This window comes from Balaenoptera borealis (assembly GCF_965194805.1).
Source record: "Balaenoptera borealis genome assembly, chromosome: 3".
NCBI classification, from domain to species: Eukaryota; Metazoa; Chordata; class Mammalia; order Artiodactyla; family Balaenopteridae; genus Balaenoptera; species Balaenoptera borealis.
In genome coordinates this window covers 20,420,988-20,440,291 of record NC_138866.1, presented here as the reverse complement: position 1 = coordinate 20,440,291, position 19,304 = coordinate 20,420,988, and the positions used below count along the sequence as shown (strand labels likewise).

Below are 19,304 nucleotides of genomic sequence, written 5' to 3'. Positions count from 1 at the left end.
TGTATGTATTTTTATTAGACATTTTTATCATTCTTAAGAAATGGAATCTGGAGACAAAGAGCTTCTTGGATATACAAAAGAAAGAGGTAGAGGCATTTCATAAATCTTAAAATAGTTGTTTTGAATAAATTTTCATTAAGGTAGAGAAAATTCATGACAATTATTTAGAGTGGGTGTTATCTTGAAAAGACTTGGTTGTCAAAACAACAATTATTATAAAGATGAACACTGTGGAAAGGTTTTTAAAATCTCTTTTATGACATGCCTATCATTTCCCATGGGAGATGCTCAGACATTTTGAATAGGAACACCTATTAAAAATTGGGGCTCCAAAAACAGTTTCTATTTCTTTTTATTTAATTTTATGCCATTTAAAAAAACCATATATGCCATTAAATTAATTTTTTTCATTGTTAAATGTAGAGTTTTGATGGCAAAGACATACTTTAATGTCCTCCAAACTATCCCTTGAACTATGATCATTTTTGTAATTTTATTCTATTTTAGTCCTCTTTATGCACCACAGATAAGTGAATTAATGGATGTATTTATGTAAAATATGGCCTCACTCCTATGGCCATCTTTAAAGCCCACATTTACAAAACCACCTTACTAATGATTGTTGACAGAATAAACTTGGGAGGGGTAGGTAATTAATTTCTCTAGAGAGACATGCAAATTAACTCCTCATTGAATTATATCCAGATGCATTATCAAATGTAACCAGCATATCTGCTATTGATATTTTACAACTCTTCAGGATGAAATAAAATCTTCTTCATAACATTGCACAATATTTTAAATATTTCCTTATTTTTTTCTGAAAACACTGTTCTTCTCTAATCATCTGAAATTATGCAAAACAATAAATGTAAAAAAAAGAGACACGTTTATTGTGTGTTATGTTTGGATGCTTTATGTTTATTATCTCATTTAATAGCTGTTAACAACCCTATTTCACAGATGCAGAAACAAAAGTTCAACAGCATATTTGTATGCCTTGCGGTATATTATGTTGACAAAAGGTAATCTTCATCCATGTTTAATTATTTCTTTTGGTTTCATGGCCTACCATCTGAAATGTATTTATTGATAGATATTTTATGTTAATCTTGCTTAAAATAAACAAGGAAGATGTCAGTCCATAACCTACCTCAAGAAGTACAAACTATTCAGTACAGTTGTGCCAAAGCCTAGTAAATGTAGAATTTCAAGGTACATGTTGGCCAAGACAGTGTTCCTCATTTAGTACTTATATCTCTTAGATTTGTATATTTCAACCTAATTTAAAAAATATACCCTGAGAGATTAAAAAATGACAAAAGAGAATGGGTATATTTTAAGCATTATGCTTTACACTCAGAAATAAACAACAGAAACGCATTTACAATCCTATGAGAAAAATCAATGACTCCGTAGATTCAGCTTTTCCCCAAATGCTTATTCACTAATTGGCACTATAAACTCCTACCAGGAGACTTTTGTCAAGAAGTGTGTGAATAAAAACTCAGCAAGGTAAAGTTGAGGAGTAAAAGAAATAGAATTGAAGATGAAAAGACTTTTTCCCAAAACCACTTTGTAAATTTTTGAGCATTCCCTGAGCTCCTATATATTAGTCCCATTTGACCAGATCACCTGGAATTCCTTAATTGTTCTCTATAGTTAGCTTCAGATTTAAAATCAAGTGTTTGCCAAACTAGGGTCTTCAGCCTCATCACTCCACTGTACATGATTTTGGGCAACTGGATAAATTCAGAAAATAAAATTAATTTTTAGCTTGTACCACGAACTATTAATATTTGCTATAGGGTTGAAGGAAGAGAGAGGAAAAGATTGAGTAAAATTATCATTAAATGCAAAGAAATGAATTCATAGTGTCCAGAATTTGAAATCAAATGATATAGAATTTCAAAGTTTGGGAATTTATTAAATTTTATATCTTGGATCACAGAAAATGGAGATTGCACTTCTCTTAAACAGATAGAATTAACACCTCTATCCATTACACAGTCTCTCATTAAACCTTCATGAATGCTTGATTTTATCATCACAGTGGTTATAAAAACTTTAGGGCAGGTCAAGATATATTCTTAATTCCAAAATTCTTTATCCAACTGTTAGATTTTTTAAGGCAAAGATTTGCACTGTTTTCATTTCAGAACTACTGTGCCTTTAGTGAATGGTATCTTCAATAAAGAAGGACCACAGCAAATGCTTTTTAAAGTTCAACCTTGCCTTGCATAATTCAAAGACTCAGTACATAAAGCAGATAATGAATTTTTAATTAAGATTTTATTTTTTAGAGTATTAGCTTCACAAAGTAAAAGGAAAGGTACAGAGATTTTCCCATTGCCCCCACACATACATAGCCTCTCCCATTATCAACATCCCTTACCAGAAAGGTACACTTGTTACAATTAATAAACCCACATTGACACATCATAATCACCCGAAGTCCATGGTTTACCTTAGGGTTCACTCTTGGTGTTGTACATTCTGTGGGTTAGGACAAATGTAAGATGGCATATATCCATTAGAATAATAACATACACAGTATTTTCATGGCCCTAAAAATCCTCTGTGCTCCACCTATTCATCCCTCCTCCTCCTGCCAACCCCTGGCAACCACTGATTTTTTTCCTGTCTCTATAGTTTTGCCTTTTCCAAAATGTCATACAGTTGGAATCATACAGTTATGTACCCTCTTCAGATTGGTTTCTTTCACTTGGTAATATGCATTTAAGATTCTTTCATGGCTTTTCATGACTTGATAGCTCATTTCTTTTTAGTGCTGAATAATTATCCATTGTCTGGATGTACTACAGTTTATTGATCCATTCACCTGCTGAGGAACATCTTGGTTGCTTCCAGGTTTTGGCCATTATGAATAAAGCTGATATAAACACACATGTGCAGGTTTTTTTGTGGGCATGAGTTTTCAGCTTCTTTGGGTAAAGAGTGTGGTTGTTACATTGTATTGTAAGAGCATGTTTAGTTTTGTAAGAAGCCACCAAACTATCTTTTAAAGTTCCTGTACCATGTTGCATTCCCACTAGCAATGAATGAGAGTTCCTGTTGCTCCATATCCTCACCAGCCTTTGGTGTTGTCAGTTCTATGGATTTTGGTCATTCTAATAGGTATATAGTGGTATCCCATTGTTGTTTTAATTTGTATTCCTCTGATGACATATGATGTGGAATGTCATTTTATATGATTATTTTTCATCTGCATACATTCCTTGGTGAGGTGTCAAAGTCTTTAGTCCACTTTTTTATCAGATTGTCATACAACGTGATTTCTACAACACCTCCATTAAATAGGTATTATCCCTATGTGACAGATACAAAACCAAAGGCTTAGGAAGATTAAGTATCTTGCTTGAGGTCACATATCACCAACTTGAAGAAAGTAACAAATCAATTCTGTATGATCCCAAAGCCCATGCTAAAATCACTATGCCTAAATGACTCCTATTTAAGAGACCAGAAATGATACATGTGTCTAAATCTGACTCAGCCTAATATATGAAAGCATATTTAAAAAATTGAGATATAAGCATTCCTCCAGACAGGGGAGAGGGGCTGTGACTGGAGTTAATAGTTAATCATGCCTACATGAGGAAGCCTCCATGAAATCCCCAGAGTACAGGGTTCAGAGAGCTTCCAGGTTGGGGAAGCTTTGGGAGGGTGACACATACCAACATCATGGGATGTTGGGAACATCTGATTTGTAGTCAAATCAAAGAGAAGTTGTGGGTAATCTGGGGACCTATTACTTTCTTTTTTAAAAATTTAATTAATTGATTTTTTTTTTTTAGGGCACCTATTACTTTCTATTGATATCTGAAGTAGAGTGGAAGCAGTCTTGAGGGACTGAGCCCTTAACCTGTGGAATCTGACACTATCTCCATGTAGATAGTGCTAGAATTGAGCTAATTTGTAGGACAATCAGCTGGTGTCACACAGAATTGTTTGGTGTGGTGGAAAACCTCCACACGTTTGGTGACCAAAAGTGTTAGAAGTGAAGTGTGCTGTGTGAGTAGAAAAGGAGACATGCAATGGGGAAGACTGGGTAGTTTTTCTAATAATCAGTAATTCATTCCTTTTCAGGGATGGGGTCCGAGACAAATATTAGAACAAGAGAGTCTCCTAGTGTTAGTATCACTTAGGAAATTACAAAGGTTTTAGGAGCTCTCTCTGTGCCAGGAACTGAGGGCAGAGACCAATATGTATTTTCTATTATCTCATACTGATATATGCAATAACATTGATGAATCTCAAAGGCAGTATACTAAGTAAAAGAAGCCAGAGTCATACATATATGATTCACTTTATATGATTTTATTATATAGGTAAAATGTTAAGGACAGAAATAGATCAATGATTGCCAGTGATTGGTGATAGTGGGAGAGAGTAAACTACAGAGGGGCATAATAAAATAATCTTGGATGATAGAACTGTCCTATATCTTGATTGTGCTGGTGATTACATGACTGTAGGATGTAACTCATAGAACTGTATTCTTAAAAGGGTAATTTTTACTCTAGGCAAATTCTACCTCAATTAAACATGCCCATATTCCTTAAAAATCTGAGATATAAAGCTAATGGAAAAGAAGGAGGAGCATATTTATTAGTTACTATATCCCTTCTTGTATTAGTTTACTAGGACAGCCATAACAAATTACTACAAACTTGGTGACTTAAAGCAATAAAAATTTATTCTCTTACAGTTCTGGAAGCTAGAAGTCTGGAATCAGAGTAAGTATCAGATGGGCCATGCTCTCTCTGAATGCTCCAGGGAGCCTGAAGATATTAGGGCCTACCCTATTTCGGTATTACCTCATTTTAAATGAACTAATTATATCTATAAAGACTGTATTTGTTATGGAACTCAGGTTCTGCTGCTCACCATTCAAAAGTCAATACTCGAGAGGCAAGTGTTGGTAGAAAGGAAAGTTGCTTTAATCAGAAAAATCTGGCATCTGGGGAGAAGACAAACTCGTGTCCCAAAACCAAGTCTGAAGATTCTGCTCAGCCCTGAAAGTTTTTAAAGGGAGAAAGGGGAAATAATCTCAATTAATCATTAAGATAGGAGGTCAGATTCTTCATCATTTTTCTGTTGTGTGCAGACTGGCTGACTTCTCCTGATCTTTATTTAGATGCTGTCTTGTGGTATGGTCCACCTGCAATTGGATGCTATCTTGCCCAACTGGCCTGCTTGCAAATTTGCTAAGGGGGAGCCTGAGGGGAGCAAGTCAGTCATTCTTTAACTACTTAATTCTTCATTCATACTCCTTTTAATCTAGGAAAGGAGTCAACAGGTTAGGCAAGGCATTGTGTACATTAGGTAGAGCAGAAGTCAGGAGTTAGGTTAAATGTTACCTAGTGATCTCATTTTTATACTTAACTTTTAAGGGGAACAGAAACAGGCAAGCAGAAATGGGACAAACGACCTGCTTACATGTTTCCAAATAAGGTTACATTCTGAGAATCCAGGTGGACATGAATTGGGTGGAGGGCACTATTTAACCTATTATACTCCTCATGGAAACTATATAAAGTTATATTTTTGGCATGGTGATTTTATCTAGATATTTCCAGATATTTTTCTATATAATTAATTACCTTGAGAAAAATCTGAATGGCTGAGATTCCCATATCATAAGTGTGTACAACAAAGTTTAAAATGAGTAGGGATGTGAACAAGAAGGTTAGATTCAGCATCCAAATGGAACAGCTGGGACACATTTGGCAAAAGATTAAAATCTTCCAAAGAGATTGCAAGAATATTTCAAATAATTCTAGCTCTTTTTATGAAAGTGTCAGAGGACCATTTTATAATTGGTCAGAATTTCTGTGTAGCTTTTATCTAGAAGCAATAATTCCAGCAGTGCTGGTTCAAATGGCTTTATTCCAATCTCCCCAAATCCCATCTGGTTCTAGTACTCTGGCTAAATACATACAGGACAAATAATTATGATTACATAATGTCTCCCTGAGCAAGAGCAGATAAGCCTACTTCTTAATAAGAATATCAACATTTCCTTATATTCACCAAACACTTATTTACAAATTCATGTTGCTTATATAAAAATTCAACCTTAATTCTTCACCTTTGGGCAATAGCATAAAGCAAATATGACATTTTGGCAATTCCAAGCCTATGTTTCAAATGGTTACATGTTTCCACTCTTTTTCTCTCCTGGAACCAAGCCTAAACAAATCAGGGCTAGACTACAGTACAATGAGAAACATATTGCCTATTTACCCCATCATTTTATTGACAATCAATTCCCAGATACGTTAGTAAGGCCATCTTTGTCCAGTTGGTCTCAGCCAAGCTGACCCTCAGACATAAAGACTGGACAAAGGAATCCAATCAAAAACAGACAAGCCTGGCTCAGATTAGCACAACTGCCTTGCTGACCCAAAGACATGTGATGTTAATTGTTTTAAGCACAAGTTTGTCGATAGCAATGTATATTGATACGATAGGGTTAAGAAATATCCATAAGCACCATAAAAGAGTATTTTATGAGTCCCTGTTAGGTCAATGTAGATGTGCTTCCATATTTTATTTCAGTAGAAGAGACACGTGGGGGATCATTAGCACTTAATTAATCCAAATCAAACTATCCATAATCAATTCTTTTCTAAAGCAATGGTCAGTCATTTGCTTTCCGTTGTGTCTTCACCATTTTATTTTTATTAAATTTAGTTTCTGGAAAATGTTTCAGTTAAAAACATAGAATTCATCATTTTTTCTTTTTTTGCTTTATTGTGCATCTTCTTTTGTTGTTTAAAATATGACCACAGCAAAAGTACTAAGTGTTCACTGTGGCAATATCCGCCTGAAACATGCAAGGGAGGCAACCAGAATATCTCTTTCAGATTATGAGATGAAAAGGTGATCAAGAGTGATAGGACTATCTTTCATTAAATTATGTGTGCCTCTTTTTTTTTTCTCTCTCTAGCTGTCTAAAATGTTTGGCTAATTCTCTTTCCTTTTTACTCTTCACCTATGATCAGTTCAGTCAACGTATCTCACTGCAGTTGTATTCACTTTAAAGCAATTCATTTGCACCTTTCAGTTCATGTAAAAATTGTAACAGGTAAATTACTTTCTATCTCCCTTAATTCTAAAGGATTTTGTCCCCACAGATTATGTCTTCCATCTACCTTCTTGAACAAAAGAACACAAAACTCACCAGATATTTTGAAGAAAAATCATTTACTTCATTGTAATATGTTAAGTCATTTCATGATGATGGTGCTGGCAATGAAACATAACCCCTCCAGGCCAGCATGTGAAATTACTTTCTCTAGAGAGCTGATCTTCTTTGTAGAATGGCATTTCATGATTATTATTTATTAGCAGGGTCTTTTCAGATATAAAATGAAGATGTACAACAGTGCCAGATCGCTAATAGAGACACTATGAGGTCACACTATGTTTTTTAAAAAAATTTAACTGCAGGAGATATAGAGGTTTCTGAGAAAATAAGATTAACATTGATATCCAAAGCCCTCACCCTGTGTCAGTAGTTCAAATCAAAGCTACACATGTTTAAAGGTCAACTATTGTTTGGTGATTGTGGTTTGACAAGTAGACCGACTTGGGTCTGATTCCAAAAATCCAGGTATCTCTCTCACATTTGTGACATTAATTGACCCTTTTGTGGCTTTACAGAGGCCAAAGTTTGAATAAACCTTGGAGAATGGGCTTCTTATTTACCACAGAAATTGTTCTTTGCCTTATTAGTAGAACAACTTGAAAGTGTTCTGTTTTATTTCTATATGCAGAGTGTAGAAATAATGAAAATCACTTTCTGAGCTGAAGCAATGAAAATGGAGCACAACAAAATCTCATTTTCAGTCATGATCCTCCTAAGGTTCTGTCCGTCATCTATTTCTATTCTCCATAAAATTTATGGGAATATTTTCAAATTCTATTCATTGTTCTCAAGATTAATGTCTTCTATTACAGAACCTGTGTAAATTTCAACACCTTTCTTCCAATCTTATTTTTCTAAAAGTTAAAATAATCTAAATATATCCTCAAGTCATTTTATTGTTTGGTTTGTCTTTCTGTGACAACTAGCATCTCTAGCAATTTTGATTCTGACATTGTTGTCCAAAATATGGCTCCAGAAGTGCAGATTAATTTTAGAGACTACACATGGAAATGCCAGGCAAAATTAACCCTCAACTGAGAAAGTTCTATAAAAGAAACTTGAAAGTTTCTCAAAAGTTGGTCTCAGCCCAATTTTCTCACTTATGAGGCAGTGTAACCTTTGCTTGATCCAAAATGCTTCTTGTTAGAGTATAGCAGGGTGCACTAAGACCCATTTATGAAGCTACATTACCCTAATTAAACATCTCTCAGGCTACTGCCATTTAGAAAAGAAACAATGTTTGCAATTTGGAGTATCTGATCATTTCTCTCTTTTTCTCTAAAAGTTACAAGGTTATTTCTTGCCATCCAGTTATTATCATTTTTTTTCCTTCTGGCTACTGTTTTTTTCCTAATTATATTCAGCATTATGCTTTCACAAAAGTACTGTTTTTCAAAGCTTTGTATATTAAATGATTTTTCTTCGAAGTATTTTCTTTCTTTTAATTGAGAGTGTTTCTCTACCTTATTTAACATTCTATAAACATTCAAGAAACAAACAAATGAACAACAACAACAAAAAACCAGGAATGATAATTTAGAATGTTACTGTGGGGTGAGTTATTTTATTTGAATAAGAGTGTTAAATCTAAATTGTTTGAGAAAGTTACAGGATAAACCCAATGCTTAACAAAATTAAAAAAGAAACAATTTAAGGTTGTGGACAGATAAGATCTAATGATAAAAATGAGATGAAAATAAAAATGAGATGAAATAAAGTATACTTAGAATGACATGGGAAGGATATATGAAGTTCAGAATATAGTTTCTGAGAGCTACCCAACAAACAAGCAAAAAGCAAATGGAGAATTCATCAAACTAGCTTAAAATTAGGAATTAGGAAAAGAGTATAAACGCTAATGCTTTTGCTATGTCTAATTCATGACAGTCTTTCTTGAGGAGATATAAAATAGAAAGGATGAAATTGACTAATTTTCAGCAGAAAACTAGGAGTAAAGTTTTAACAGTGTTAAAATCCCAGATAATCACTTATTTTTTGACCTGAAAAATTTCTTATAAAGAGATGCTGTGAGATGGATGCTTTGGGTCTCTGTTGAATATTATTGTAATGTTTGATGAAAAGTCTTATAGAATTTAAACATATCAACCAAGAAAGTCAGAGACATAATATATAAATTCACATACATATAATACATATAAAATATATAATATCTATATTTAGAGGGTGGAGAGAAGGGAAGGAGGGAAGAAGAGAGTATAATAAATTCCTATTGCCTTTTTTTCAGTAGATAAACATGTACAATGTTGTAAACATTTGTGCAATATTTGCTACCAAGTAAAGATCTGTCACTTGATGGAGGTAAATTTATTTATCATGTTCTTCGGCAAGTATTTTGGGAATATTTATACAAAATGTTTCAGCTATACTGAACATTTATTACAGAAAAATGATAATTAATTTTAAAGCAGTATCTTGGCCTGCTTGACTCTACCTGCCACTCTTGAAAAAGCAGCAGTGTAGACTTAAGGAGCCCCAAGAACTGGAGTTCTGTGTCTTAGCTGAAAGGTTGTGTTCCTGTCTGTGTAACTCAATTAACAATTTATAGCCAAATCTACAAAGGATTAAGGTGAAAAATGTACAAATTCACTTCATGGAGCTGGGTCAGAATTTCCAAATTTAATACAATTCCTGTTTGTACTGCAATTAGTGGTAAGGTATATCATAAATTAGATCAGTCTTTCAGCTCAAATGAGTTACCGTTCTTAATTCTGCATCTTTCACCTAGAATCTGATAGCACTTTGCAGGAAGGCAGTTTATAGGCCACTCAATACAATAAAAGGAAATCATAATTTGATGTATAATTAAAATACATCTAACTCCACATAAGCTGATGATCTTCAGTTTTTCAAAATTCCTCAAATTACCTAACATATCAGGCAATTTATATTTTTACTTTTAATTTTGATTATTTTAGCACAGAAAAATTTTGAAAGGAAGGCTTTTTTTTCCAGCTGTTGTTGCTCTTGTGTTTACCCAAAGAATGATATTTGCTTAAGAATCCACAATGATTTTCAAATATTTACTTTGGTAAACATGAAAATAGTTAGTTGTTATTTTTAACATGTTAACAGAAGAAGAGAATTATTTCAATACATTGGTAGAGTGTTAACCTGTTAAGTCCGTCATTCATACCTACTAAGAGGTTAAGTACCCTATGAAAAACTATATGAAAAAACACAGAAGTGGATTCTGAGGGGATTTAAAAGTATGAAGACACGTTATTCTTTTATCCTTGCCTAAATAGGGAAAAAACACAAATTAATACATAAAAACGCAATTTAACAATATTTGTTGGAGATTTAAGAATTCTATTATAAGAAGACTAATATCAATCTGCTACTAGTTAGCTATATATATATATGTTTAAAGAAAGATATTCGCCATGTATTTCTTCTTTAGGTCCTTTTTTTTTTAAATTTATTTTTATATTTATTTTTGGCTGTGTTAGGTCTTCGTTTCTGTGAGAGGGCTTTCTCTAGGTGTGGCAAGCGGGGGCCACTCTTCATCGCGGTACGCGGGCCTCTCAGTATCGCGGCCTCTCTTGTTGCGGAGCACAGGCTCCAGACGCGCAGGCTCAGTAGTTGTGGCTCATGGGCCCAGCTGCTCCGTGGCACGTGGGATCTTCCCAGACCAGGGCTCGAACCCGTGTCCCCTGCATTGGCAGGCAGATTCTCAACCACTGCGCCACCAGGGAAGCCCAGCTATATATTTTTGAACAAGAAATCTACCTTCTTTGTTTCCTCAATTAAAATTCATTTATTTATAAATATTTATTCATTATGTATAACTTAGAGTGTAGTCAGAAGGTTTCTGAACTCCATGAAACTGTGACATTCTAAGCTAGCCTATGGACTTCAGGAAAAAATAATAAATATATGTATATTTACATTAGCTTCTATGAGAGATATAACTAGTCGGAGTCCAGTGGTGTTACCCTTGGGTGAACATCCCTCTCTTGCCTGAGCCTCCTTCCTGTCTGATCCTGCCCATATGTAACTTAGAGTATGTGTACTTTGCTAAAGCACTGTGCTTTGACTTTCATGTGAACACCTTCAACAACGCAGAGGCTGTCTTTCTCGAACAGAGAAGTTGGTAACTATGCACTACAGTAATGGAAACAATATGAAACTTTTAATTGATATTTTTTCATATTTTCCTTTCTGAATATATCTACCTTTGTATTTCTTTTTTTTTTTTTTTTTTAACCTTTGTATTTCTTAGTTCACAAATCATGAACTGGATTCAATCATAATGAAAATGTAAAAGAAATCAGAAATATAAAAAATAAACGAATTCTTGTAGATTATTTGAAATCAAACTCAAATTATTGAGTACCAAGAAACAAAAAGTCTACCATCAAAAATCATTATAAACATCATCAGTTAAGACTCAGACAAAAATCAGTATCTCTTCCCAGAGGACAGCACAAATGACTCATGTCATTAAACTGTCCAGATAAAACCCCAAAAGTCAACCTAATAAAATTTATTGAGAGAGACTTAAGCTATACAAGTTGTTTCCACATATAACTGTAATTTGGAGAACAGTTAATCACATTAAGTTATGATCTTTTTCATTCTAACAACAAAAACCTGTGACAGAGAAGTATGAAGGGAAAATTAGCCTCTCATTTCATGGAAGAGCAGACCAGATGTAGAGTAGTCGTTAAGCACATGGGCTGTTTATGTGTGCACATGTGTGTGCACATATGCAAGTCTGTGTGTGTGTGTGTGATGTGTTGAGTGTTCCCTACAAACTTCTTTAAATCAGTTTAAAATTACCAAGACAGCTTTCTGATGATTTTGTATCGTAAATGTATTCATTTTAGTCATGAAAAACATAGTGCTGTTATAAATTAATTGAGCTTTAAGTCCAATTTCAACAGAATGTAAACCAAAAAGACAGACAACAATAGCATTACAGATTGTAAAGCCAAAACCTTTCTTGGGGTGTGTGGGGAGCAGTGAGGAGAGGGAACAAGTCTGGTAACTCTCATCCAAAGACAGAACTACCCAGTGACCTTAATACTAAAAGAGGTCTCTGGGTGAAAGAAAGAATTAGAACTCAACTTTGCAATTTCACTTGACTGACACATTCGTCAGTGTCTTTTGTGATGCAGCTGACCCACCTTGACTGAAAGCCTAGCTGTATTTCCAGGATCTAATGAAGGGCTGTTATGTGGCACTACTCAAGTTTGGCACAATCTTACATTTAATATCATGGGTTAAACAGGACAGAAGCAGGTGTTGGATGAAACTGTGTTTTTCGTTTTGCCACCAAGGCTGATCTTATTACTTGCCTTTGAGCTGTTGGAAGAAAATCTTAAAGATAATTTTAAACTTTTTATAGTTTGCCTGTAACTTTGACCCTACAGGATGAGAAACGGCTGCAATATTGTTCAAGACTGTTGTCGTTTGACAACTTCTGCCAAAATAGCAAAGATTCTAAATGTCTCTGTCTGTAGATAAATCTGCAGGCTTTTTATTTTACTTATTTATTTATTCCCATGGGAAACAATTCCAAAGAGAGTTGGTTATATTTAATATTTCAAGACTAATTAATTAGAGGAGGATTTAGGTTCCAGCTAATAGTTATAGTGATTGATCATGAAGTTCATTTTCTGCTGAGGACTGAGTAGGTATTTTGCTGTGCATATTGAAGATCGAGCAAGATAATTCTACTGCATATTTTTAAAAAATTTTCCTTGAGGTAGCTATTGTAATAAATAGATGAAGCTCAAATCATGACCAAACCCATTGGCTATAGGTCAAACTCCTTTTAGTAGAAATGCTATGTGGGCATTATTTGGCTCTTTTTTTATCTTCTTCTTTTATATTCCATTTCAAAGGTTGTCCTCCCCCCCCCCCAGAAAACTGTGTTGTTGTCTTCTCTACTCCAGTGGTTCTCCATCTGAGCTGTGGGGAAGTAATTCGATTCTTTTCTATTGAAACGGACTAGAAAAATCAGCTCAAGTGGACTGAGATAAACTAGTCCCCTGGATTAGGAGAAGGGGTGGAAGGTGTCTAGGAGATTTTTACCCTGTGGTGACTACACTAGGAAAATTTGAAACATGACAATTACATTGAGCCTCCCTAAACTTCCCCTGCAGAATCTCTATCCAATATTTATTCTCCATGAGCTCTTGCCTGTAAATTGGTCACTGCACTCCCAGGTTATTTCTGTAGGGTATTTCTCCTATTAGGGGTCTTTGGAGGCACAGGTGTACTTGGTTAAGTTTTCTGATGACAGAGGCCAGCTAATTGAATTTCTTAGTCTTTAGGGTTTGGTTTTTCCTGTGGAAAAAGTGCTCCTTTTAAAGAATATAATACTCTAAGACACACACATTTACTCAACTTACTGAAATTTATGGAAAACAAACTGCTTAAATCTAGGTTTGTTTAGATACCACTTCCTCTCAGAATGAATGTGGAAACTATTTCACATCCTTCTGAAGTCATGGGAAATAAAAAGGGTAAAAGAAACTAATTTATATTTTTTATAATTATGCATTTTATAAATCACAAGGTTGGTCTCTTTGCAAAATAAACACCATAGGTGACATTAAAATATAGCTACTATCTTGAATGAGTGGAAATCATAAGAAAACAAATAATTTGTTGCTTTCATGCCTTTTAGAGAGTGGATTTCTTTTCAGATAATCATAAAATCCAATACACATATTCTTTTTATATTTTTTTGCAATTATTTATAAAGCACTATATAGTAATAATAATAACAATAATACCAAAATTTATTAAGCATTTATTAATTGTCAGGCAGTATATTAAAAATTTTCTAAACATTGGCTTGTGGTATCTGTCAATTTCATTATGAAGTAAATAATTATTATGTTAAACATGCGAAATTGAGGCTAAGTCATATTAAATGGTATACTCCACATTCACACAGCAAGGACATGGCAGAGCTGAGATTTGAACCTCAGTGGTTGGGAATCCATTGTGCCATGCCCAATGTTAAGTGTGTAAATCCAAAACTGAACAATGTAGGATGATATCTCTTATAAGGTTAACTCTTCTTAGGAAGAGGAAAAAAGTTAATAAAACACCTAACTTAGGTGTTCCGTAGGGTTAAGAAGACTGCTAGGGGAAGGTGACATTTACACCAACAACCAAAGAATGAACAGGATTAGCCAATTAGCCAATGTGGGAGGACAGGGTGGTTGTATTAGTCAGGGCCTAAAAGGAAATGGACCATATCCACAAAATAGGATAATTTAAGGTAATTTAATGAAAAATACTTACAAAATGTGGGGATGGTATAGGGAAGCCGCAGGAATGGTATAGTATCTCAGGAGCGGTAATATGAATGAGCTCCATGGATGGCAAGGGGAGGGAGTCCTTTGTGAAGAATGCCTTTTTATGGAGCCACGGCCCCTCAGTCCAAGACAGTCGTGGTACTATGCAGGGAGGGAGAGGAAGGAGAAGAATAGCCCTGTCTTCAATCTCCCTCCTCTAATTTTCTGGTGCTGTTCTTCACTGACCAAACCCACCTGGACTACAGAGGGCATGAGGTCTGTGGATGTAATCAAAACAGAGCATACTCTGGAATTTCTCTGCAGTGTGAAGGTTAGCAGTATCTAGCACAAGAGTATAGATAGCAGAATCATTGCAGGCAGAAGAAACAGAATGTATGAGAGCCCCAAAATAAGAATATATCTTATCCAAGGACATGAAAAAGTCAGTAAGCCTAAACATAGATTATGCTTGGGCATGGGATGGCATATAAGAATGTTTGATGCATTGGGAGATGGTTGGATTGACACTAACAAATTAGGCTATCAGATCATTTACAGACTTGGAAGCCATGCAAAAATATTCCCATTTTGTCTAAGGAGCAAGACAGAGACTTGGAAGGATTTTGAGTGCAGGGATTGACATGACTGTCTAATTCATAAGCAGCCAGAAGAGTAAATTGGTGAGAGTATGGGGAAGACCTCACTATCTCAAACAATATATTCGTGTTACACATCATGTGAATACGTCCTATGAGTACACGCTTATAGCAAGGCTCTGTGTAATTAGATTTAAAGCATTATAAAGCAGTTTGAATCCAATGTACAGACTTATCCATTTAGGTAAGCAGATTTAAAGTGTTTCCAAAGAAACTAGAGAAAAAATAGGCTCTAGGACATCCCTGATATTCAGGTGGGCTACGTCCTTCAACATCTAATTTTTTGCTAGTCCTTTATTCTACTCAATGCTATCTCCATTGAGAGTCACCTGTTGAGTAACATGGTCCCCGTGGATATTTTTAAACTACAAGTTTAGCTATACCATGTTCAGTTGGCAGGCAAAACAAAGCATATAATTTGGTGTTTGATGGACTTGGGTTCAAATCCCAGCTTTATCAATTACTAGCTGGGTGGTTATGAGAAAGTTCCCTAAACTCTGCAAACATGTCTCAGTTACCTCATTTGTAAAACAGCAATGAGGTAATGGTAGTGCGGATTCTTAGGTTTGTGGTCAAAGTTAAATAAATGTAACCTCCTGTTAGACTCAGACTATGATGACACATTCAAGCGGCATATTCTATTATTGAAAGTAATTACAAAGCAAATCCTTTTTTGCTCACAAGGCTTGAGGCCAGTTGGTATGTCACTGGAATCGCTATATCTGTGGAACAGCACATGTAGCCTGACCAACACTGAGATGTTTCCAGGTTCCACAGGCCTTGGCAGCTGGGAGGCTCCCAATGTTTGCTTCTGCATATAGTGTGATAAAGAGCCTCTCTCACCTGGGATATACTGAATTTATCCAGAGATATTGCCCAGCTCCTTGACAGTGGCCTCCCAACCATTAGCAGATCAGTCCAGAAACTGATCAGCAAAAGTGCATGGATACTTGCGTGCATGCCCAGGTAGAAAAAATCTTGTGTTAAAATCACAAATTCCAGGAATCTGTAGTGATATTAAGGTATCATGTGGAACATTGTAAAATAAATCCATTAAGGTATTTAAGCAAGTACTAAATGCTTAGCATTGCACATAGCCTTGAGAAATGTACAAAATGGGGTGTATCTCATGGGCATCACTATCGACTAATATTTGATTAAATTACAACTTTATGACTATCTATTATGCTCCTCTGAGAGAACTTCAGATCATATGGATGTTTGACAAATGTTAAGTCTAAGTTTGTTGCTTGTGTGGAATTTGACTGTATTGACACATTCCTTCAAAGAATAAAACCATTTGCTGAGCCTTCAGAAACTTTACTTATTGTACAAATAAGTACTATAAGTATTGTTGCCATCTTTTCTAACTGTCCTAGCCCTGTAATGGGATGTGATTTGTTAGGATTTAAAATAAAGTTTTTATTTTTTATTTTTTTTACTGGATTTTGAATTTTAAAATATAAATAGATATAAAAAGAAAAGAAATACATTTCTTTTTCAATTAGAGATAGTTTCACTCTCCCCACCCCCAAATAATAACAAAGACATATGAAGTAAGCATAATGGACGCAAAAACACAGAGAGAAAAAAAAAATCTAAAGAAACCCATCTAAATAAATACAAATAAAGATGTAGAAGGAAAACATAGCTGGTCCAATGTATGCTGATAACCTTAGACTTGTACATTACAAAGCACATCTGCCCTTGGAGTCTTCAAATTGACATTAGTTCCTTGTGTGAAATTATGTATAATTTATTTTCTTTGCTGGTCCCAAGGAAGATATTCTTTCTTTTATCTATTTGACTATTTTGGAGGGTGGAAATTAGAGAGGAAAATTAAAAAAAAAAAAAAGCTTCCTTGTTTTTCTTTTGTTCTTAGTTCTTTCCTTGTACCAAGACTTATTTTTAGTTAGTTTTTTTTTTCCTATTAAAATGACTTGTTATTCAATCAGGAGTGAGTGAATCAGCTTACAAAACTAAGTATCTTTAGATCTAAATCAAGTTGTATTTGACTTGAATTTTTAGGTGAGAGCTTTAGATTAGCTGGAAAAAGATTTTCTTCCTTCTATTTATGAAATGTTCTATTTTCACATTCTCAGGTTCCCAGCAGGGATGAGTATTCATGCATCAAACTACAGTTTCAAGAAAAACTATTATTTTCTACTATAACTTTAGACCAAATTTGTTATGTGCCTGAGTCTATCAATCAGCAACTAGGGTTTCAATTTTTTAATACAAACTGACAAATAAGTGTTTGCATCTGTCTATCTACACACAAGTATTTGAGACCCTTGTGGATAAGATTTATGCCCTGGTCTTCCTTGAACTAGTCTTCCTTGAATCACAATTTCTTAGTACACAATTTCCCAAGATGTTGCGTGGAACAGATTTGACAATCAGTAAAATTTATTGAACAGATCTAATAGTATCATGGGTTTGGCACATTCTTTTTCTCAAACATTCTCCAAGAAGTAAGGTATTAGAAAAATAGAGACTCTTCAAAATATTATGAGACAACAGATTTCATATATTTCTTTTATTCTTTTTCTCTTTGTCATACATAAAAAGGTAAAAGGTGTAAGGTAAAAAATTACCAACCATCCCTTTCCCCAGAGATAAATGTAACTTTCTGTAACCCGTTCATCTCTATCCACCTTTAAAATCATGCCTTAAAATGGTAACATCTCATAATTTTTTTTAATGTTAGCTATTGGATGCTAATACTTAGGTCAAATTAAATGCCTACTTTAGCTTGCTTTAAGCCACAGATATATACTTAGCACCTACTCTTTACAAGGTGCCATGAGATGTCCTTTATGTATGTAATTGATTTTTATATATTGACCTTACATCTTGTGCCCTTGCTAAACTTGCTTATAAGTTCTAGAACGTTTTTGTACATTTTTTCAGATTGTTCTATGTAAACAACTGTTACATTGTCTGCAAGTGGAGGCAGTTTCATTTCTTCACTTCAAATCTGCATGTTCTTATTTATTTATCTTGCCTTGTTGAACTGGGTAGGATTTCCAGCATAATGTAATTAAGAGTGGTGAGTGTGGAGATACTTGCCTTATGACCAAACTTAAGGGAAAAATACTCTTTCACTACTGTTATCTGAAGTTCCTTGTAGATAATCTTTACAAGGTTAAGGATGTTTCCTTCTATTCCTAGTTTGCTGAGTGTTTTTAGCATGAATGTGTATTGAATTTGGCAAATTATTTTTTTTCTATCTATTGAGTTGACCTTATATATTAATATTTTCTTCTTTAGTTTGTTATGAATTACACTGATTTATTTTGAATGGTGAATTAGCCTTGTATTCCCAGTGTAAACTCAGTTTGGTCAAGATGTATTTCTTTAATAGATTGCTGGATTTATTGAGGCAATTTGCTTCTCTCTTCATGAAAGGTATTGCTTTTACTAGCATTATGTCTTTCTTTGGTTTTGATATCAAGGTAATACTAGCCTCATAAAATGAGTTGGGAAGACTACCATGATCTATTCTCTGGAAGAGATTGTGTCAACTTGGTATTATTTTTAAAATGATTCATAGAATTGACCAATAAAATACTGGCTTTGGGTTTTCTTTGAAGTATGAATTTATCTTATTTAATAAATAAAAGATAATTCAAATTATCTTTCTTCTTGAGTGAATATTGATAGTGTGTTTCTTTCAATGACTTGATTAGTTTCATCTATGCTGTATAAGTTATGGGCAGAGAATTGCTCTTAGTCTTTTCGTTATTTTTTTAGTAGTTGTAGATTCTATAGTGATTTTCCATTTTCAATCCTGATATTGGTAAATTGTATCTAGCTAAAAGTTAAACAGTTTATTGAACTTTTAAAAAACTAGCTATTGGTTTCAGAGATTTTCCTTGAGAGGTTTTCTCTTTTTATTTATTTCCATTTTTATCTTTATTAATTCATTTTTGATTATTTTGATTCAAAGTGTTTTTGTTTTTCAAGTTTCTTATGGTAGAAGCATAGATTTTTGACTTGAAACATTTATTTTCTTTTCTAATGTAAACCTTTGATGCTATGAATTTTATCTAAGCTCTTTTTTAACTGCATCACATGAACTTTTATGTTTTTTTTTATTCAGTTCAAAATATTTTCTAATTATCCTGAGAGTTTCTCTTTGTATTGATTTGTTTTTTAAAAGTGTTTAACTTAATTTACTTTCCAAGTGGT

At 34.2% G+C, this 19,304-nt stretch overlaps 1 long non-coding RNA gene across 1 annotated transcript; it reads right to left on the bottom strand.

Moving 5' to 3' along the window:
- Positions 1 to 8,530: 8,530 nt before the first annotated feature.
- Positions 8,531 to 15,968, bottom strand: LOC309625367. The gene is made up of 2 exons (XR_014242488.1): positions 11,406 to 15,968; positions 8,531 to 11,373 (listed from the first exon to the last, which is right to left on the bottom strand). It is a non-coding gene; the product is annotated as an uncharacterized lncRNA (long non-coding RNA).
- Between the last annotated feature and the right edge of the window lie 3,336 nt (positions 15,969 to 19,304).